Below are 24,067 nucleotides of genomic sequence, written 5' to 3'. Positions count from 1 at the left end.
AATCGTTCATTGCTGATACGTAAGAAAGCAATTGACTTTTATATATTAAACTTATATCCTAAAATCTTGCTATAACTTCTTAGTTCCAGGAGTTTATTTCTGTGAATTCTTTTGGATATTCTACATAAACAATTATGTAATTATCTGTAAGTAAATAAAATTGTATTTATTGCTTTCCAATCGATATACCTTTAACATCTGTTTTCTTTTTTTTATTGCATTGACCAAGACTTCCCTTATGATGTTGAAAGGAATGGTGAGAGGGGCCATCCTTGCCTTATCCCTAATCTTAGGGAAAAACATCTATTTTCTCACCACTTTGTATGGTGTTAGCTGCTGCTTTTATGTAGATTCTCTTTATCTAGTTGAGCAAGTTTCCTTCTGTTCCTAACTTGCTCAGAGTTTTTATCATGATTGGGTGCTGAATGTTGTCAAAGGCTTTTTCTGCATTACCAAGTGGAGCTACATTTCAGAAATTTGGGTGGATATTATTTGTGTGAATATTTCATTTTCAGCTTTTGAAAAACACAAGGACAAATCCTATTATTTTTAACATGCTTTATGAGATAACTAGTGAAAACACTTTTGTGAAATATATTAAAACTTAAAATCATAAATGTATATTTTTATATACTAGATTCCACCTCTTTTGATTATACAGTAAATTTTAAATTAGAAAATATGAACCAACTGTAATATCCTCCTTGGGATGAAGTAAAAATATATCTGCTATTTGATCAAGAAAGGAATGTTATTGTTTTGTAGTATACTATGAGACACTGATGTTTGGAAACCTTTGAATGCTGGAGTAGAATTCATCTCTTTAGCATAAACTACTTTGTACAGAAAAAAATATTTTATTTATAAAATATTTGTTTGAGTCATTTACATTGAGTTATAATTCACACGCAATAAAATGCACCTATTTTAATTGTATCATTCAATGACTTTTTTAGAAAATGTAGACAGTTGTGTAACAAACACCACAGTCATGATGCAGAACATTTCCCTAATCCAGAAAATCCACTTCTGCCGTTTTGTAGCCAGTCTCCTCCCTCACAACCAGAACCCTTCACAACCACTGCTCTGCTTGTTGTCACTGTTCATCCCGCTTTTTTCCAGAATTGTGTGTAAACGCAATCATACGTTATGTACTCTTCTGCGTTCCTTTGCTTAGGCTCAACATAATACTTTTGAGATGCTCCGTGTTATGACTACAGAAAATATTTTTCTTCATAGATTAAATGGAACTTTAGGAAGGTGAAAGAAATCTAACAGGATGTTCAGAGGTGGCCAAGGCTTGTCTGTGCCTCAGCATCAATTTTCCTTACAGACTGGCCATTTTGTGGCAGAAAATAGGCACATGAAGTCAAGATCTGCAGTTAGTGCATCTGGACCATATCCAACTTGGGATCCAGCCGACATTGAGATGATTTATTATGATACCACTGTTTTTTCCTTTGGTAAATTTTTGAGGTTCCTTATCCATTGTTATTGACGAAACTATTACTGACCAGGTCACTCCCCTTCAGGCTGACTGAAACCGTGGGTATCTTGCAAGCAAAATGTGGGAGTGTGATGTGAGGTAAACAGAGAGCAGTCTCAGAAAAGACACAAATGATGGAAATGCAGAGGTGTGCTTCATGTTTCTTTTCAGTGTAACTGGACTTTTTCCACCTGGCTCTGTGAAAACGTCAAGCTGGTATGATCTGGCCCTGGGAAGACTTAGGAATTTTTAAAATGTATAACAATGGGTATATTTTCAGAATTGGAATATAACAGCAGTCTGTGCTGATTGAAATGATCTAGTAGAAAGGAAAAAAAAAAACAACTGATGATGCAGGGGAGAGCAGGGAGAGCCATCGGTGCCACGTGCATTACTGGGTGAGGGTGTTTGAGTGCAGGAACAGAGGTGCTGGCCTGTGTAGGCGCCTCCTAAACAGTGTTTCCATGCTATACCATAAGCTATACCTGAGCTTAAGCACAAATATAGATGGTGGAAAGGTGTAGTGGTGAAACTTTATGAAGGGCTGAGGGTAGGATGGAGGCTAGAACCTGGAGAAGCTTAGATACTGAAAGAACATCTAAATACTGAGAGTCTTGGGATGTTGAAATCCCTGAGTATGGTGGAAGGGACAGTGCTAATGTGACCATGAGTCAGGAGCTAAATATTCTAGAAGTGTAGGGAAGAGATGAGGGTTTGGAATAGGACTGCAAGGAGTGGAATTGTGTGCTATAATTTTATATTATTAAATTCAAGGCTGAGGGCTAGAGGGGAGTGACATGTGAACTGTCTGCAAGTGGCCACGAGGAACAAGGAAGACACCTCCTCATCCCCAGGTCAAAGTCATAAGATGTAGGAGAGAGAAAAGGTCCCGCTTGAGAGGACCAAAGTTAGAAGCTCTCTCCATGAAGTTTCAGTTATTTGTTAGAGCTAGAAAGTCAAGGGCACATTGAGAGAAGAGATCAATCTTGTGGAGATTTTGCTGCTGGCAGACCAGGAGTTCCCAAGAGCAATAAGGATGATTTGAGGAGTTGGAGGTAAAATTGGAAATGGAGGGTCACAATAGAGGCTGTATGAAGTAGCGTGTGGATCACACTCAGGATGACCCAGAGGTCCTAGGCTTCTGTGGAGACTACCATAAGAAAGGTTAAAGGTCATAATGAGACTAACACAGATGGTCTCAAGGCAGAGGGTGGTGGTGAGGGCTTAGTGTTTTGGGGGAAAGAAGGGTTGCTGTCTTTCCAGAAACAACTAGCTTTCTGTTTCATCCTGCCAATGAAACAATGGGGGTCAAGTCCAAAGGGTCTTTTCCACAAACAGGAATCTTTGAGGATGCCTTTTCTAAGAAAGAATCTCTGTCCTAGTCAGATACCCTAATTTGAAGGAAGAAATTAGATAGATGATAGACAGATAAATGGTAGATTGTTAGATGATGATTGATAGTTGACTGATAGATAGATAGATAGATAGATAGATAGATAGATAGACAGATACCATGCACTTGGCTTCCTTTTCCAAATAAGTGAGGGCTTTAGTGGTAAGTAGGGGAGGTAGTAACTCTTCTATACATCTCTCTAAGATTTACAGGACACACTTTCTGGGAAGAGGATGCTGAAAAAGATCTCTTTAGAATTTTAATGCAATATTTAGTGCTGAAGTTCTGACCTATTTCACATTTGGAAAAGTTTGATTACGTTCAGCCTCACACCAGAATAATGAACCCATTACATATGATCAAAGTTATACCATTGGTCTAAATATATTTTATGTGGAAGATTTCTCATTCATATAGTCAACCGCAACAAAATTTAATATAAAATTTAGAAACATTGGATTGATACCTGGTAATGGAGTTATTTTTCCTTGGTAGCTTTACTTGAACAGTAGGTTTTAATCTACATGTATCTATGTACCATATTAGATATCTAAAAATAAATTATCACTGAGAAGCAATCATGTGTGTTCTATATACTAAAGGGTGAACAGATGTAGTCTGAAAAAATTTCAATCTATTGTATGCTTCAGGGTTAAATTTGGTTTGTATAGCCATCCAATTCTTAGCCTTTTTAAAAAGTTTTTATTGTAAATTTTACATTCAATTATATGTGTAATCTCACTATCCTGTAATCAGCTAAGTCCCAAATAAAATCTTTGAGCTCTGTCAAACTTCCATCTCACAGGAAGAGATGGTGTTATGACCCAGAGAAGACAGCACATGAACATGAAATCAGCCAGGAGTGATTTTCTTCAAATATTAACACTTATTTTAGAGTCGGTGCATTTTTATAACTGCCTGGAGATTTGAAATCCCACTGTTTCATTGGCTGCAGGTATCAGACATTGCAAAGGGTTTACGAGTGGGACTTTAAGCCTTGGCATGAATTGGGATCTGTGATCACAAAAGGTCTTTTAGTCCTGTGGCCCTCTGGTTGGCCTAATCTCATCCAAGCAGTGATTATTTTGTATGTCTCAGAAGGATAAACTTTATGCATCTTGTAAAGTTGCATAATAAGTTATGAAGAGAAAACTTAAAAGTCCTTTTTGAGTAAACCTACAGACACCTAGCCATTTACAATTGATTTATTTCACTATTGGAAACCTTATCTTCTGCTTAACTGTTATAGTTTAATAATGTGAGCCTGTAAGCTGGAATTAATTTATCTAGTAACTAAATTTTATTTTTTAAGCTTATTTATGTTGAGAGAGAGAAAGAGAGACAGAGAGAGACAGAGAGAGACAGAGAGAGACAGAGAGAGAGAGAGAGAGAGAGAGAGAGAGAGAATCCCAAGCAGTTTCCAAGCTGTCAGTACAGACCCATCACAGGGCTTAAAGGCAGGAACCATGAGATCATCACCTGAGCCTAAATTAAAGGTTGGACGCTTAACCAACTAAGCCACCCAGGTGCCCCTATCTAGTAACAAAATTTTAAATCACTTCTGTGTTTATTTAATGGTTTTATCCACCACAAAGCAGATATTTAAACTATAACATTAAATGTAATAACCAGTAATGTTAAAAAGTGAACATTAAGCTTTACCTAGTAATTTCAAGTGCTTTTATCTGCAATTTTATTTTTTAGTAGGAATCAGATGATGTCTCTGGTACTTAGTTTCTCGTAATAATTTTAATTATTTAAACTCAAAATAACATTAAATTATAGTGTTAACATTAGGAACACATCTTTTGGATGTACAATAGGACTTCAAAAGCAGTGTGCCTTATAAAATAATGTGAATATCACTGAAGAAGATACTTTTACTCCTGGGTATTTTCAATATAGTCTGATTGAGCTGCCTGAATTTAGTCTTGAAATTCATCATGGTTCTTGTTGGCCTGAGTCTTTAACCTGAATAAACAAGTTAAACAGAACAGGGAGAGCCAAAAGATTCAGACTAAGCACAAACTGAGACCTAACAAAGGATTTTTAGAAAAGGATATCTCATGTTTTCTTTTTTTCCCTTCCTATTTTCCCTACCCCCGCCCTCCAATGCCAACTTCCCCTTCTGGAGATTTCAAGAGAAAAGCTCAGCTCCTGCATTTGGCTGTGGAAGGTCTTTAACTGCTTCTGTCACACACCGCTAATTGTTGTGGAAGAGAAAACGACCGATTCATACTAATCATTATGAAACAGTTGAGCTACTGGTGTAGTAATGCAGGATATCTTTTCCATAACAATTTGTGAAAATGACTCTGATGCCACTTGAGGAGCCACAATAATTTCATATAAAGGACACCCGTTTAAATTCTGTTACATCACATAAGACTTAGTTGGATACCGGGCGAGAATTCCATACCCTACTCTGGCTTTAGGAAAACAATTATTTTCTGGCCAACTGACCACCTAAGACCAATTTTTGATTTGCTAGCAATAAACTAGTGTAAGGAGCTTCATGTGAATAGGGAGAAATAGAAGCAATTTTAGAGCTGGCTTCTACGTACCCAGCCAGCTGAGCTATGTTTGATAAAACACCTTGAGCGGGAAAGAGTCAATCAACAGCTCTCTTTTTCCAAAAGCAGTTTAAAAGTTATAGTTATTTCTACATAGTTTGTTTCCTTGTTTCCAAAATTTCTACCCATAACTGAACTATGTGGTTTTACATCCATTATGGCATTAGCATAACATATTAAGAACCCGGCCTCTAGATACAAACCCCCTTGTGTAGAATCCTGATTCCACCTTCTGTTAAAAGGATGGTCCTCGTCAATTTATCTAAATCTCTGCTTTTTAGCTTCCTTATTTGTAACAGTTGAAGAATGACACGATTGCCAATTTTGTGGGACTGTAAAAATTTGAAGAGATAATATATGTATTTCGAATAGTCTGTGGCACACAGTAAATGATGAAAAATGTGACTTATTATTTCCCCTAAGAGCATTTGCAAGTCTAAACACAGGGCAGGTAATCATTGTACACATGCAAGGCTTAAGCTGATAAAAAGCAAACTTCCGGGTATCATACAATAGAGAGTTGCAAAGTTCACTTGCAGGAAAAAAAAAAAACAAACTAAATAAATACCCAAGTTGGTTTGAAGTTAGTCTTACGTGATTATTTAAATGCAATCTTTAAGAAAGCATAAATTTCTATGGAAAAAGACTAAGTCCTCTGGCTTAGAGGTCTCGACTTTGTTCTTGACTTTGTCCTTGACTTTGTTCTCGTCCTCACCTGTGCTTGCAGGCATCTGCCATTTCCAGAGCCATATCCCTTTCTCCCCTGAGTGCTGCTTGCCCTCCTGGTCAACTGAGCTGAAGGGTTAGCTGCTGTAATGCAGAGACTGATCTTGCTTCAACCAGGGGCATGTTCGCTTGGGCTCCAGTCACCTCCTCTACCCTTCAATCTTCCGGCACCCTGACCTCTCACCTCTGCCGTGAACCCCTCTTGCCTGCCAATTCCACCACTATAACCTTAAGGACATTTCAGCAAAGCTAAATGGCAGGTGCCTCTTCTGGCCACACCGCGTTGTCCTATGACAGCTCTCCATGTGGGTAGACGGACTGTACCCCCATTTTGCAACGTGAATCGTATACCCGGTATACATGTCCCCTTCTTCCAAGCCTCTGAATGTTTAGCTACAGGGTATTGGGAGACACTCTTTTTGAAGGTGTGCTCCCACAAAACCAAGGCGCATGGGAAGGAGCTGGCTCTTCTCATCCTTCCCTCTTGTGTCCTCCCCCGTCTAGCATGGATCAGACTTTTTCTGACAGAGAGTATGTGTAATGTTGCTTTTGTTTGGAGGATTTGGACTTTAGCCAATGAGCTTCTGTGGGGCTTGGCTTCCCATAATTCTAATGAAGTGAATATGTAGGTGTCACAATGTGTGGGCCGATTCCTTACGAGATTATTTGATATCAACTGAACTGGAAGAAGGCCTCATTTAGTGGCCAATTGCTATTACCTCTAAAATAATGTTTTAGTGATAGACTGCTATGTGATTTGGGGCATACAACTCTTAGAGAAGTTCGGAGAATTGGTAACATTTCCAAAACAAAATTTTTCTATTTCAATCTAAAATGAACACACAAAGAATAGATGCTAAATTTAGTCTGATTTTAGAAGTAAATTAAAATAAGGAATGGGTATATGAATTGATTTTTAAAAGCTCCATCCACCTCAACTGACGATGCACTCAGTAACTCATTAATTTTTATGTTTATTATGTTTCAAATCATGAAATATATTATATTGCATTATCTATTATTTGTAAGACATCGTATTATTAACAAAATCAAGAAAAAATTAAAAACAAATCCTGACATTGCTGCTTTTAATGAAATGTTTTTGACTGTCACCTAACTATTCAGTATCTTAGTACTTTCTCCCATCTAAAATGTGACTAACAGTTCACTCTAAGTCATAGACTATAGATACCTGATGAGTTAATAAAAGCACTGGATGTATATTGGGAGATACTATGTGCTAATTAAAAATACCAAACCATATTATAATTACTATAATTACGTTATGATTATCATTAATATAGTTTGACAGTTTGTTCGTTTTTTGTTGCTGCCATAACAAATTATCAGTTTGTTTTGATGCAAATCTCAACAGATTAAAAGCAAAGTGTTGGCACCTCTTCGTTTCTTTCTAAATGTTCTAAGGGGGAATCCATTTCCTTGCTTATTTAAGTTATTAACATGGTTTAATTCCTTGTGATTATAGGACTGAGGTCCTTGTTTCTTCCTGGATGTCAGCCGAGGGCCATTCCCGGTGCCAAGAGACCATTAAATTCCTTGGTTTATGGTCCCCTTCTTCCATCTTCAGGGCCCCGAAGGCAGGTGAATCACAATGACACTTTGAATGTCTCTTCTCTCCTTTTATTTTTCCTTCTGTTGTTTTTTTCTTGCGTAAGCTTCAGCTTTCATCTTTCACTTTTAAGGATTAAATTGGACCTACTCAGATACTCCAGAATACTCTTCCATTTCAAACTTATCCTTCATCTCTTTCGCAAAGTTTCTTTTTACCCTGTAAGATACCATAGTCACAGGTTCCAGAAATTAGGAAGTGACACTTTTGAAGTCCATTATTTTGCCTATGACATATAGAGTCTAAGCATTTTCATTAGTGTGTCCGTGTGCCAATAATTGAGAGTTTGTGTCAAAACATATCATGTCATGACCTAGATCTATTTATTCTTATTAAAGTTTTGTATTATTTTCATAAGGTCTTGAGTAATAAAGTGCTACTCTAAGTACTGTTGAATATAATCCCTGTCTGTATTTAGCCCATTTTTTTCAGATATAAAGTACCATAATATAAATAAATCTTTTTTTTAATTTTTGAATATTTTTTATTTATTATTTTTGAAAAAGAGAGACAGAATGCAAGGGGTGGGGGGAGCAGAACGAGAAGGAGACACAGAGTCCAAAGCAGGCTCTAGGCTCTGAGCTTTCAGCACAGAGCCCGATGTGGGGCTCAAATCCACGAACAGTGAGATCATGACCTAAGCCAAAGTTGGATGCTTAACCGACGGAGCCACCCAGGTGCCCCAAATAAACCTTTTAAATAATGTTACAAAAATGATAACAACCCAAATATAAAAGTACTAGCAAGTTCAATTTAATTATTGATCACAATTTATCCTATGTGATGCATTAAATTCTGTTTATGAAGGTTAGCTAATGGACAGGAAATGCTTAGTATATGATATGAAATATGAAAGGATCAAGATATCAAATAAGTATCCAGTAATGTGCCACTTTTGTTAAAGAATACAATGCATACAATGATACAAAGAATTCTCTTTCATAATGGAAGTATGATTGGATTACCTTTTACAATTTTAGTATGTATCAACACTACCAACTTTTCTAGAATCAGCTTGCAAGGTTTAATAGAGAGATCGTTTCCTTTTATAAGCACTGGAAAAAAAAATGCTGCCTCTTGGCTTTACCTCCTTTCCCCACTAATCACATGAGAACACATCTCTTTGTGCCTCTTCTCTGGTGTCGTGTAAGAAGGATGGTTCTAATCCAGAAACGTTTGACTAGGTTCATGTGCAAATAGTACCAGCTCTCGTTAGTCAGAAAGACAGTTGCCAAAACATTCTTACCATCCAACAAAAGTACCTACTTAAGGGTCACAGTTGAAGATTTTGCTATTAAAATTAGTTATGATCCATGCATTACAAGCTGCATTGCCATATTCATGAACAGTATTTGCTTTCATTTATCAGTATTGTTCCTATTTCACGTAGAATAGTCCTGCATCTTGGAGAACTTAAGTGGATATAGTTTCAAAATTATGTAAGTTTAAAGCGTTAGATGAAGAATTCAAGTAATTGCTTATTTCGGGGGCATAGAATTGATAGTGATCATAAATGAATAGAAGTTTACATATCAGAGAAACTAAGGGGGTAAAAAAAGAACGTATGATGGAGAGAATAAGACAAGAGACAGAGGGAAAACTGAAAATGGCTGTAAGATTTCTAGTCTAACAGATTTAAGGGATGTTAAAGAGGCTAGGAGGTAGAAAAGATATAAAAAATTTGAATTGCAGGTAACCTTGTGATCTTCAAACAGTGATGATCTCTAGGCAGATAGATAGAATACTGAAGAACAAAGCTGTGTCCAAACTGAAGGAACAGATTACTAACCAAAAAGAGCCAGAGAGAATTCTGTGGTCATATGCACCCAATGCTAGAGAGGCTTAAACAACAGAGAAGTCTTGAGCATTGGAGAATCAAGAGAAACAAGAGAAGAGTCAGCAAAAACATGTTTTCTTGGGTCCAGAACAGTCAGATAATAAATCAAAGGTTGGCAGGGCAGACACGGCTTCACTGGATATATGCTCTATTTTGAGACTTAATTCAATACTTTCCTTTGTCACTTTATCAACAGGAAAGTATTCATTATTGGAACACACTGTTTTGTGGGATAGATAAGGAGAGAAAATAAAAAGGGTACTTCCCTTTCCAATTTCTGGTTTGTTATCCTATGTAAGGTGATTAAGAACACAAAATAGTCTGCTATATCATTGAGTTCTCTCTAATGTGAAGTCATTAGCTTTAATGGTCACATAATTAAATTGGTTTTTTTCTTTTACATTTATATATTTTTGATAGAGAGAGACAAAGCACAAGCGGGGGAGGGGCAGAGAGAGAAGAAGACACAGAACCTGAAGCAGGCTCCAGGCTCTGAGCTATCAGCATAGAACCCAACGCAGGGCTCGAACTCACAAACCACAAGATCATGACCTGAGCCAAAGTGGGATGCTTAACCGACTGAGGCCCCCAGGTGCCCTTAAATACTGTTTTTTTAAATCACCTGTTGATATTTTTTTAAATCTTACAGATATTTTTGATATAACACATATTTTATAGGGGTGCCTGGGTGGTTCAGTAGGTTATGCATTCAACCTCGGCTCAGGTCATGATCTCACAGCTCTTGAGTTCGAGCCCCTTGTCGGACTCTGTGTTGACAGCTCAGAGCCTGCAGCCTGCAGGCTGCTTCTGTGTCTCCCTCTTTCTCTGTCCCTCCCCCTGCTCACGCTCTATCTCTCTCTGTCTCTCAAAAATAAATAAACTGTTTAAAAATGCATGTATATTTTATCCTGCTCACTGGTCATTTAATGTCCTATTACTCTAATGAGTTAATATTATTTTACTTCAAATCTGAGTGGCTTTGGTTAGCCTTACCCTAAACTGATTTTGAAGTTAACAGCAAATAACATTTTTCCCCTATAATCTGGGGAAACATAAAGTATGGTCCATCTAGGGGCTAACTTGACATGGGTTCTCTGATCCATAGTCTCCTCATTACTTGATACCCCACTTTGCAATAGGCTGTTTAACGATGATCCCAAGGGGATTCTACAGCATTTTTTTAAGTATGATATCAGGAAATTTTCTGAAAATATTACCGAAAAATTATTTTTTAATAATAAACACATATATTTATTAGGCAGATTGTAGAAATAACATTCTACTGTACTTGTTATTCTATTCAATCGGTTCATACTAATTTTCAATGACTTATGACTAAATAGCAGAAATAAATTTACTTCCCCTTACTCTAACATGCCTATCATTAACGAGAGTTCAGTATTTATCATGAATTTTTTGTCTTTAATGTAAAATTTACATAAAATGAAATGCATGCATTTTGAGTGTACATTAATTGTGTTTTGACAAATGCATAAAATGCACAGAAACTTTTCAATCTGAAATGAAACAGAATGGAGAAAAACAGAATGGAGAAAAAATTAAAAACAGAATTGTCAAGAATTGCAGGACAATTTGAAAAAGTATAACATATGCATAACTGGAACAGGAGAACTAGGGGGGAAGAAAAAGATAATAGAGTAGAAGAAATAGTTGAACTAATAATGGTTAAGAAATTTCTAAACTTGGGGCACCTGGGTGGCTCAGTAGGTCGAGCATCGGACTTCAGCTCAGGTCATGATCTCGCGGTCTGTGAGTTCGAGCCCTGCAACCGGCTCTGTGATGACAGCTCAGAGCCTGGAGCCTGCTTCAGATTCTGTGTCTCCTCCTCTCTCTGCCCCTCCCCCGCTCATGCTCTGTCTCTCTCTGTCTCTCAATAATAAATAAACGTTTTAAAAAAGTTTAAAAAAGTCAGGTAATATTGGGGCACCTGGGTGGCTCAGTCGGTTAAGCGTCCCAATTTGGTTCAGGTCATGATCTCACAGTTTCTGGGTTTGAGCCCCGCGTGGGGCTCTGTGCTGCCAGCTTCCGGTTCTGTGTCCCCTTCTCTCTGCCCCTCCCCACTCACACTCTGTCTCTCTCTCCTTCAAAAATAAATAAACATTAAAAAAAATTTAAAGAAATTTCCAAAATTAATGACAGACACCAAAGTATGGATTCAGGAAGTTCAATGTCAAGCAGTGCAGGGGGTGGAGCAGAGAATGGGGGAGGGGGACTATGTGTAAGCACATCATGTTCAAACTGTAGAACAAGAGAGAAGAGTCTTGAGATAATGTAAAGGAAGGAGACAGGAAGACCTCTTATAAAGGAATAAGCATAAGAAATATAGCGAATCTCTTGTCAGAAACCACGAACACAAGACCTTTGCTAAAAGTAGATTTCAGGTGCTTTCACCACACACACACACACACACACACACACACACACACAACGGGGAACTTTCTGAGGAGATGAATATGGTAATTAGCTTGACCTTAGTCACCCACTTCACGACCTATATGTATATCAATGCATATGTATATATGTATATGTATTATGCTGTTTACTTAACATATACACCGTATACAGTTGTTATTAAAAGTAAAGAAAGAAGTTTTTAATAATTTTTAATGTTTATTTATTTTTGAGAAACAGAGAGAGCTAGAGCATGAGTGGGGAAGAGCAGAGAAAAGAGACACAGGATCTGAAGCAGGTTCCAGGCTCTGAGCTCGAACTCACGTGGTGGCTCGAACTCACAGACTGCAGGATCACGTACTGAGCCGAAGTTGGATGCTTAATCAACTGAGCCACCCAGGTGCCCGAAGTAATAAGTTTTTAAAAAGAAAGTATAGTGAAATATTGCACATGCTAAAGGGAAAAAAAAGGCCCCACTAACCTTTAACTTATGTCCATGTAGCTATGTTTTAAAAATTAAGAAGAAATAAATACTTCCTAGATGAAAAAAAAATTGAAGGACCCCCCCCCCCAACTCCAGCAGATCTGGCCTGCAAGAAATGTTAAAAGGACATTTTAAGAAAGAGAAGAAACTTTAGAAAGTCACCAGGGTGGCTTTAAGTTTCCATCACCTTTGCTAAATTCAAATAGATATCTTTCTGAGGGTGGGCTTCTGACCTCCCTTTCTTACAGCATTTATTTTAGAAAAGTTGCTGTTGTAAATTCTCTGTCTCTTTCAGACGTAAATTTTCTACAAAAGAAGAAGGTCCTTCTTGAAGACCTGGGAGCAAGTCTGTTTTGAAATGTAATCAGAAAGAAAGACAGCCACTGTATGGCAGACTCTGTGGGAGACAAGGAACCTAATTTTGAGAAGCACCAAGTAACAAACACAGATGGCCTAATTACACTGACCAACCTCCCCTTCAATGTCCATTATCTCAGGCCTGCAGCTAAAAATCCGCCCTTTTGCAAGAACGTGGATGGAACTGGAGGGTACTATGTTAAGTGAAGTAAGTCAGGCAGAGAAAGACGAATATCATATGTTTCACTCACATGTTGAATTTGAAAAACTTAACAGAGGACCAAGGGGGAAGGGAAATGGAAAATATAGTTTCAAATAGAGGGAGGCAAACCATAATAGACTCTTAAATACAGAGAATGAACCAAGGGTTGATGGTGGAGTTGGGTAGGGGGAGGGAAAAATGGGTGATGGACATTGAGGAGGGCACTTGTTGGGACGAGCACTGGGTATTGTATGTAAGTGATGAAACATTGGAATCTACCCTTGAAGCCAAGTATACTGTATATTAGCTAACTTGATAATAAATTATATTTTAAAAAGTAATAATAATAAATAAAAATCTGTCCCTTTATGCAAACTGGTGCAGCCACTCTGGAAAACAGTATGAAGTTCCCTCAAAAAGTTAAAAATAGAACTGCTCTACAACACAGCAATTGCACTACTAAGTATTTAAGCTAAGGATACAAAAATATAGATTTGAGGGGCACATGCTTCCCAGTGTTTATAGCAGCACTATCAACAATAGCCAAATTATGGAAATAGCCTAAATGTCGATCGATTGATGAATGGATAAAGAAAATGGAATCTATATACACACAATGGAATACTACTTGGCAATGAAAAAGAATGAAATCTTGCCATTTGCAATGGCATGGATGGAACTAGAGTGTATTATGCTAAGCAAAATAAGTCAGAGAAAGACAAATAACATGATTTCATCATATGTGGAATTTAAGAAACGAAACAGATGAACATAGGGGAAAGGAAGGACAAATAAAATAAGATAAAAACAGAGAGGGAGACAAACCTAAGAAACTGTTAACTATAGAGAACAAATGAGGGTTGCTGGAGGGGAGGTGGGTGGGGGATGGGCTAAATGGGTAATGGGATTAAGAAGGGCACTTTTTGGGATGAGCACTGAGTGTTATACATAAGTGATGAATCACTGAATTCTACTTCTAAAACCAAAATTTCACTATTTGTTAACTAGCTTAAATTTAAATAAAATTTTGCAAGAAAAATAAAGAAACAAAAATAATATTCTCCGTTTTTAACTTCATAGAGTTCAATCTCTCTCTTCTATTGCCATAGTCTTAAATAAAGGTATTCCCTAATTTTAACACGTGTCCAGTTGCAATATTCCTTTTACAAAAATTCAAAACTATAGAAAGTGTTGTAGAACAAATAAATGAAAGTGAAATGAAACCTTTACTTTTCTTCAAAATAAGTTTATTTGAAGTGACACATTTAGATGAATATTACATATGAATAAGTAAAATGAATGACAAGAGTACTATATGAGGCAAGAGAAAGAAAATGTGGGTACTCTGTCCTAAGGTACCTGCATTACACGTGAGGCAACATAGCGTTCTTTAAAGATGGATTTCTTTACTTTAAAATGTATACTGGATATTCTAGGACAAGTGCTAAAAATGTTGAAACAAGAAGTATGATTAACATGCTTAGAGAGGAAATAAAATGGAATTATATAAAATGCTCAGGTGAAATCGGAGGCAAAAAAAGGGGCAGAAAAAGACGAAGAATAGGGATGCCTGGGTGGCTCAGTCAGTTAAGCGTCCCACTTCGGCTCAGGTCATGATCTCACAGTTCGTGAGATCACAGAGTTTGAGCCCTGTATCAGGCTTTGTGCTGACAGCAACCAGCCTGGAGCCTGTTTTCAGATTCTGTGTCTCCCTCTCTCTCTCTGCCCCTACCCCTCTTGCACTCTGTCTCCCTCTCAAAAATAATAAATAAACATTAAAAATTATTTTAAAAGACAAATAAATGGAAACAAAAAGAAAATGGAAAGAATAGAACATGCTTACAAACATGGCATATAATAACCCAATTGTACCAGTAATCATTTTACATGAAAATATTCTAAATGCATCAATTAGAGGGCAGCCATTGTCAGAGTGGATTAAAAAATGTCTATAAGAAACCCACTTTAAGTATAAAGACTTACACTAAATAAAGGGTTAGAGAAAGATATATCATGCAAGTACCAATCAATGAAAAGCACATTAACCTTATAACTTACTTTTTACTCATTGGTTCTTAAGCTGTGTGCTAATTTCCAAATAGTTGGGGTCATACAAGAATTCATATTTTTATTGATTTGTAATTAAATTCTACTTTGATAAGAGTACATATCCTGTAATTTTTTAATCTTCTTAAATTATTCGATAATATTTTGTTATACCACATATATTCTACACTGGTGAATATACTACACATGTCTGGGGGGAAAGGTATATTCTGTGTATCAGACTGTGTGATTCCGCCAATTTTTCTCTTGTGTTTAAAATTGTTTTACTTATTCAAGCTATTTTTCCTTTCCATGTAGACTTAGAATTAACCATATGCACAAAAATTCTGCTGGGATTTTGACAGAAAATGAATTAAACCTAGCATTACACAGTATTCCATATACTTGGTCTGCTTTGATTTTCTTTGTCAGTGTTTGCAGCTTTCCACATATGAGATCTTGCACATGTTTTGTTAGATTTATTAAAAAGACTATAAATCATATAAAGTTGATTCTAGTTTAAAATGTTTAAAGACAACATATAAATATAGGAGTTACTATTGTATGTTGACCTTCCAACCCACAACCTTGCACAAATCGCTTATTAGTTCTAGTAGATTCTGTAGACTCCTTGGGGTTTTTGATGTAAAACATCCTGGGGTGTGTGTGTGTGTGTGTGTGTGTGTGTGTGTGTGTGTAGATAGAGGATAGATAGATAGATAGATAGACGATAGTTTTCTGTCTTCCTTTCCACTCTGCGTGCATTTTATTTCCTTATCTTGTCTTATTTCACTGGCCAACGCTACGTGGAACAGGAGTGGTGAGAATGTGAGTCCCTATTTGTTCCCAATTTTAGAAGGGTGGCCTTCTCCATTTCATCCATCATTAAGTATAATATTAGCTATAGGGTCTTTCATACCTGCTTTTAAGTTGAAGAAGTTCGACAATACCACTTTCTTCAGATTTTTCATCAAGGTGAGTGTTGGATTTTGTCAAATATATTTTCTGCATAAATTACTATAATCATGTGGTTTTTCTTCCTGTGACTGCTAATATGGTATATTACATGAATTGATCTCTAAACCTCCAACTAACTTTCCATTCTAGAATACATCTCACTATTTTCATCTTCAAATCTCTTTCAGATATAATATTTTGTCTTTAATAATCCTCTAAAATGAAAAAAAAATCATTTCCTTAATTAATACAGGTTTTTCGTTAATTTCTTAAAATGTGAATCAAGATGCTAATTCTGCCTAAAATGTAGTTTAGACTCTTATTCCCTTATCAATATTTCACAGGCAATTATTTCTTGTAATTTTATCTCCTAGGGTTCCATTAGCTGTAACTTGTGTTGCTTAAAAGCATTTAATAAACACATCTGACACTGGTGTAAAATATTCTTTCACTTTCTTTACCATATAACATGTATAATAACATAGATCTCATTTTTTTAAGTTTTTATTTTATTTATTTTGAGAGAGAGAGACAGTAAGAGCAGCGGAGGGGTAGAGAGAGAGGGAGAGGGAGAGAGAATCCCAATCAAACTCACAAACCATGAGATCATGATCTGAGCTGAAACCAAGAGTCAGACACTTAACCAACTGAGCCACCCAGGTGCCCCAACACCAACCTCTTTAATCAGGCATGCTATGCTTTTGTTTTCTTCTCAATATACTAAGTCACTGTGGTTCATTTAGAAAAAAAGAACTGCTTGGGGGCACCTGCATGGCTCAGTTGGTTAAGTGTCCAACTCTTGGTTTCAGCTCAGGTTATGATCTCACAGTTTGTGGGCTCGAGCCCCTGGTCAGGTTCTTTGGTGACAGTGCAGAGCCAACTTGGAACTCTTTCTCTCTCCCTCTCTCTCTGCCCCTGTCTGCTCATCGCACTGTCTCTCTCAAAATAAATAAATTAATTTAAAAAAAGAATAAAAGAACTGTCTGATGCTCCAAACTACATGTTGCCATCAGAACTAATATACATAAATAATATAGCTTGACATATACACAGCTTGCAATAATTGACTTAATCCATACACAACAATTTATTAGGGCATAAATAAATTTCAAAATAAGCACATATGAATGCAGTTAATTGGATAATAGGAAGTTCAACAAATTAATTTTTGTGAAATTTTAAACAACACAAATGCAATATTACTGTTAATTAACTGTACAATAACCTCAACACAGGAAAAATTCATTTAAGCTATTATTTACACATTAAGGATTTCTTCTAAGTTCTCATAGGAGAAAATGATCAATTTTACAGAAGTAATTTGAAATTATTTATTGTTGAATTTGATCCCTTTTGCAATACGCAGTTTATGTTTTGTTTGTTACTTATATTGTTCAAATACTAATTTAAAATACTAATTTAAACAATAATTATTTTGTTATTATTAGTAGTAGTATTATAAATAATACTGCCTTTTTTTCCTCTACTTTTTGGCAAGATCAATGCTTTAAATAATCAAGATTACTCTTTTTGCCAAATTATGTAGTAAGGGATTGGTAAATCTTTGTTGAGTATTTAGTGCTAAGAAAATGACTGGAACAGACACACAGTGGTCAGATTTAGCTAATGTGGTAGAAACAAAAGCTTTCCATTTAGGAAAACTGTGATACAGTCCAATGACTGCCAATTGAGGGAAGGAGCTGAAACAAGAAGAAAAGCATCCTAAGGAAATTATTAGAATCAGTCAGAGAATTTTTAACACATGTCTTCTGACCTAGGCAGGATTATGTTCTGTGCTCTATAATATCAGTTAAAAGAATCATAATAAATATAACACAAATGTAAAACAAAAACACATCTAGCCATTTGATCCCAGTAATGAGCCACTGTGATTGATTGTACTAATTGTCTGGTTTAAAAAAAATGGCTGGACATGGACAAAGTCCTGATTAAAAGCTTTCAATAACTGATTCTTAGTTATCTTCTTTCTGAGTTTCCTTCTCTGTGAAATAAGGACTAGAATAAATAGCCATGAGACAGCTCTTCCAAGATTAATAATATTTTACTGCGATACTTTTTTGATTTCCTTATTGAACACATATAGCTTAAAAGTTCAAAAGGAATGTTGAAAATCTTATTTTAAACTATTAATAACATGATCATTAAGTCTGACCAGGGTACAATATTTATACTTATTATTATTTCAGTAACACTGCTGGTGCCCAGAAAGATGTATGTCTGGCATTGGATGAACTGCTGGTAAATAGCAAAAAGAATTCTACTGGTGATTGTGATGGTTAATTTTATGTGCTTTTCCTAGGCCGTGGTACCCAGATATTGGTCAAACACCACTCTAGATATCTCTATGAATGCATGTTTTAGATGAAATTAACACTTATAGCAGTTGATTTGGAGTAAAGCAGATTACCTCCCATGAAGGGGGTGGGCCTCATCTACTCAGCTGAAGACCTTTAGAGAAAAAGACTGAGGTCCCCAGGGGAGGAAGGAATTATGCCTTGAGACTGTCCTTGGACTCAAGCTGACACATCAACTCTTTCCTGGGTCTCCAGAGGGTGGGAATATCCTCTGGTTTGCTGTAGCATGCAGTTAGAACAATTCTCGCCCATGGTGACATGGGGTAGAGTATAGGTACAAAAGGGCATGCTGGTTTTTGCAGTATCTCCATAAAGACAATGTAATTATAAGACTGTCTTATGGCTTTGTTGCTGTTATGTGTCTGTAAAGTGCTAATGGAAGAAAGTAATTGTGTTGGTCAAACAACTATAAAGTAGGGCCATTATATAAAATCCAGAAAACCTGTATGTTACTTTCCCAAGGATGAGTTCCAAAGTGTCACAAACTGGAGGGCTTAAAACAATAGAAATTAATTACTTCACTGTTTTAGGTGCCTTACATCCAAAATCAAGATGTCATTAGGGCCATACTCTGAAAACTTTAGAGCAAAGAGCTTGTCTTGCCTCTTCCTAGTTTCTCTTGTTTTCTCTCCATATAAGGATACAAGTCATTGGATTAGAACTCACTTTAATCCAGAATGACCTCATTGTAACTAATTACATCTAAAAAGACCCTTTTCCCAAGTTAGGTCACATTCTGAGGATCCAGGTTCATATGCATTTTGAGGAGTAACTATTCAACCCAGCACAGTTCCTATGGACAGTGGTAAAGAAGACCCATCTCATATCTAGAAGGGTGACTGTGGTAGAAATAAATTCCAAGACTGCATTTGGAGAGAAGAAAATTAAAAAGAAGGCTAAATTCACAGCCCGGGCCAGTTTCCTTGTGGTAGACAGAATTCTGAGATGCTCTTCAAGATTCCCACTCCTGATGTGCACACACCTCCTCACGGTTACTCAATCAAACACTAATCTAATCCACAGATGTGTTTAATATTCTAAACAAGTTGACCTGAAAAAGGAGATTATTCTTGGTGAGTCTGATCTAATCAGACAATCACTTAATGAGACTGAATTCTTCCTAGCAAAAGAGATTCAGACTATAAGAGGTATTCGACACAAAGGAAGTTCTTCACTGCTGTCTTTGAAGATAGATGTCCATATAACAAGGAATGCCATGTCTTTGAGCTGAGCTTTTCCACCAGCCATCAACCGCAAAGAAAGCAATATCTCAGGCCTACAATGGGAAAGAAATGAGTTCTACCACAACCACATGAACTTGGAAGAGGAAGCTGATCTTCAGATGATAACACAGCCTCATCAACACCTTAATTTTAAGCATGTTAGAACCTGAGCAGAGAATACAGCCAGGGCCTTGCCCAAATTTCTGAACTACAGAGTTAACAAACGGGTATTGTTTTAAACTGAGAAGGCCTTGGTATCTTGATTGCGGCAGTAGAAAATACACTCTTACACTACAGTTAAAGCTTTGCCAGGAAGTAGTGTGCCCTAGAACCCTGCAGCAGGGACATCCTATCGGATGTGCTTCAACCCCAGACACACTTGAAACCTCAGAGCCCCTCACTTCTGAAATTGTCTTCTCCACTTTGCTGGTAGATTATCAGCCCTTTATTCTGTGAAGATCATGCAAAGACCTAATCTTAAGCAGGTGCTTTGAAAGATAATAAACCATGATATTCCTAAGAATGAGATTAGATGGGCAGACAACATGGATGTTGTTTGGCTCATATTACCCAAAGAATATCCATATTACCCAAAGAATATCCATATTACCCTGGATGGAGCCGCAGCATCTCAGCTTCAAGCCGCCAGAGCTCTGACCTGTGTCTGGCCAGAAAGATTAGCACCAGCAAACAGAAAAGAAAATAAAAAAACAAGAAAGAGAAGAGAAAGAAAGGATCTCAAAACATGGTAGAAGTAATGATTGAGATTTAGACTAAGAGGAAAGAGACAAAGAAACAACGGAAGTCCCAAGGACATTCATGAGCAAAATCAAGATGTCCCATGCCTTGAACAAAGGACACAGCAAGATGAATAAATATGTTGACATTTTTGGAAACCAGATTCTCATGTATTGGAAGACAAAAATACGGAAAATAGAAAGTAAGAAAGTACCTTACATGTTGGATTTGAATTGGAGATATGAATATGAACTCAACATACCTACCTTCATAGTAGAAATAAGCACATCTAGTCTCCAGATCGTGGTTTTTAAATAACATTTCATACTAAAAGGAACTAGAAGTCCTTAAGGAATGGCTGATCCCAGGGCTAGGCAGATAAAATACAAGTTGATCCTGGAATAGCTTGTTATGGCAGAAAACAAAAAGAAAAAAAATATGCTTAAATACAATGGGGACCTATCAAAAGTACACAGGAGTCAGCTTGAGGAGTTTCATGCTGGCCAAATTTGGTATATCTAAGCAGAAAACAGAATAATAATACTAATGCGGTAGAGCACATTAGATAAGAATGTACATCATAGTGAAATTAAGAAACAACAGGCACAAAAATGACTGTACTTGGAAGAAAGATCCTCATTTCAGTAGTATGTCTGCTAATAAATGTAGAAGGAATTACTGAAAAAAAAAGTAATGGTATACACTTTTCCAATGGCAATTTTGTAACGCTATGTCCCCATAGATAGAATATATGAGTGTGGGGACCAAGGTGTGAAAGTAGAAATGCTTTCTCTCACCATTAATTCTAATGACCCCCAGGGGAGTTTGTGCTTCTGGTCCCTACAATTTTAGGCTCTTAGGAAATTCTGTCCCTAGGTGAGAGATGCTTCCACAAGGAGACTGAGCAATGATTCTTCTCAATTTAAAGCTACGATTACTGCCTGCTAATTTTTTGGTTCTTCACGCATCCAAAGAAAGAATTAACTGTTCTTCCAGGGGTAACAGACTGATTATCCTAAGGTGATAGACGTGCTACTGGTAATGAGGCCAAGGAGGAGTATAAGTGGAACTCAAGGATTTCTGGGATACTGAGTTTCTGCTAATAATTGTAAATGAGGAATTTCAACAGCTGCAACCTTACAAGGGCAATGTAAACAGAATCCAGATGAAGATCGGGCTAATCCCACCTGGCATGGTGAAAATCTAAAATGGGTGTTAGAGGAAGAAGATGATAAATTGCGATTGTGGCTGTAGGAAAAACTGTGGCATGGAGGACGGGGGCTTGTTCCCTTGCTCTTCTTATAGTCTTTTTAGTTTTACTCATTATAAACGTGACCAGCCATCACTTGAAGAAACTTGCCAGGAAATGACAAGTAACATGGCACGTGAGAATCTAAACATTGCAAGAGATACCTGGTAGCAGCTATCCTTACTATATAAGGTGTCCTTACTATCTATGAATAAGAATAAAACTCATAGAACATTGTAAGAAACTTCACTGCATAGAAAAACAATCCAAGATTAATAACATCAATACTGAAGAAAACTGGAATAATTAAGGGAACAAAAACGAATTTTCAAAATGGTTTAATTTCTATTCGCAGGGATAGATGAAAAGATATTATATCCTTAAGAATAAATAAGAGGCTAAAGTTTCTGCTCAGCGAAAGAAACTATCAAGAAATGAAAAGGAAACCTATGGAATGGGTGACAATATTTGTAAACCATATACTTGACAAGGGATTAATACCCAAAATATATAAAGAATCCATCCAATTCATCCACAGGAAGAAAACAATCCAATTAAAACATGGGTAGAGGAGCCTTTCTAAAAAGGCCCAAAGATGGCCAGCAGGCACATGGAAAGATATTCAGCATCACTAGTCATCAAAGAAATGCAAATCAAAACCATGAGATATCACCTCACACCTGTTAGAATGGTGGGGATGTAGAGAAAAGGAATCCTTGCACACTGTTGCAAGAATGACAATTGGTGCAGCTACTAGGAAAACAGTATGGATATTCCTCCAAAAGTTAAAAATAGACCTACTATATGATCCAGCAATCCCACTTCTGGGTACATTTTCAAAGTGCTATCCGTACTCTTATGTTTACTGCAACATTATTCAAGATATGGAAACAACCTATGTGTCCATCAACAGATGTATGGATAAAGAAGGCATGATACATACACATACACATACACACAAACACTATTCAGCCATGAAAAGGAAGGAAATCGTGCCATTTGCAAAAACATGGATGGAACTTGAGGGCATTATGCTAAATGAGATAAGTCAGACAGTGAAAGACAAATACTGTATAATATCATCCATATGTGAATTCTAAAATAGATAAACTCATAGAAACAGAGAGTAGAATGCTTGGGGTTGGAGGAATTAGGGAGATGTTGGTGGAAGTATATAAACTTACAGTTAGAAGATGAATAAGTTCTGGGGGTCTATTGGACAACATTGTGACTATAGTTAACAATATTGTATTATAGGGGCTTCTGGGTGGATCAGTGGATTAAGTGTCAGACTTTGGCTCAGGTTATGATCTCACAGTTCATGAGTTCAAGCCCTGCATTGGGCTCTCTGCTGTTAGCACAGAGCTCGCTTCAGATCCCCTGTCTTCCTCTCTCTCTGTCCCACCCCTGTGTGTTCTTACTCTCTCTCTTGAAAATAAACATTTAAAAAAATATATTATATGCATCAAAGTCGCCGAGACACTAGATATTAAATGTTCTCACCACAAAAAGAGAAATTATAATTATGGGATATGATAGATGTGTTAGCTAACAATATGGTGTTAATCATATCGCGATAAAAAATGTATGAAATCAACACCATGTACACCTTAAACTTACATAATGTTATATGTCAATTATATCTCAAAAAATACTTGGCACTTAATAAACTGTCAATTAGATATTTAAAAAAATAATAAGGTCATATAAATAAGTCACTTGAAAGTAAGGGCAAATGCTTTAAGAAACTTGAAATGAAAAAAAAAAAAATACCATTAAAAGAATTTCCTATAATGCAGAGCAAAACAAAAGACAAAAATTAAAATATGTATAAAATGTTAAGGAGGATATGGGACTAAATCAGGATGACAAAATCTTTTTATTAGAAAGAAGGAACAGAAAACATAAAGAATGAAACCAAAGAATTAATGAAAAAATTCCCCAAAGCTTAAAATCTAGATAAAAGCATTCGTAATTAAAGGCCCTGCCAGATAATAAACAGTAGAGATAAAAAAGACTATCACCTTGGAACATCATGTTGAAATTTCAAAGAATGAAAGTTAAAAAGAAGATACGAAGAGCTTTCAAAAGAAGGATTAAGTTATTGGGAAAGAAATAAAACCTAGATTGTCAGCAACACTGGGTTCAAAGCTCAATAAAGTGATATCTTTAAAGTTCAAAAGAAAAATGATTTTGAATATTGAATTTTTTAACCCAAATTATGATTTAGGTCTATAAAAATTAAACATATTTGATCTTGCCAAGGCATCTACATTTACTTTCACATACCCATTTTGAAAATGAATTTGCTTGAGCATGTCTTTTAGCAAACCTGAAAAAAAAAGAAAGAAAAATAGAAGAACCCTTGGACTCAAAGAA

Source organism: Panthera onca, chromosome A1, assembly GCF_046562875.1.
Source record: "Panthera onca isolate mPanOnc1 chromosome A1, mPanOnc1 haplotype 2, whole genome shotgun sequence".
Taxonomy (NCBI): Eukaryota; Metazoa; Chordata; class Mammalia; order Carnivora; family Felidae; genus Panthera; species Panthera onca.
Note: the sequence above shows the minus strand (reverse complement) of the source record.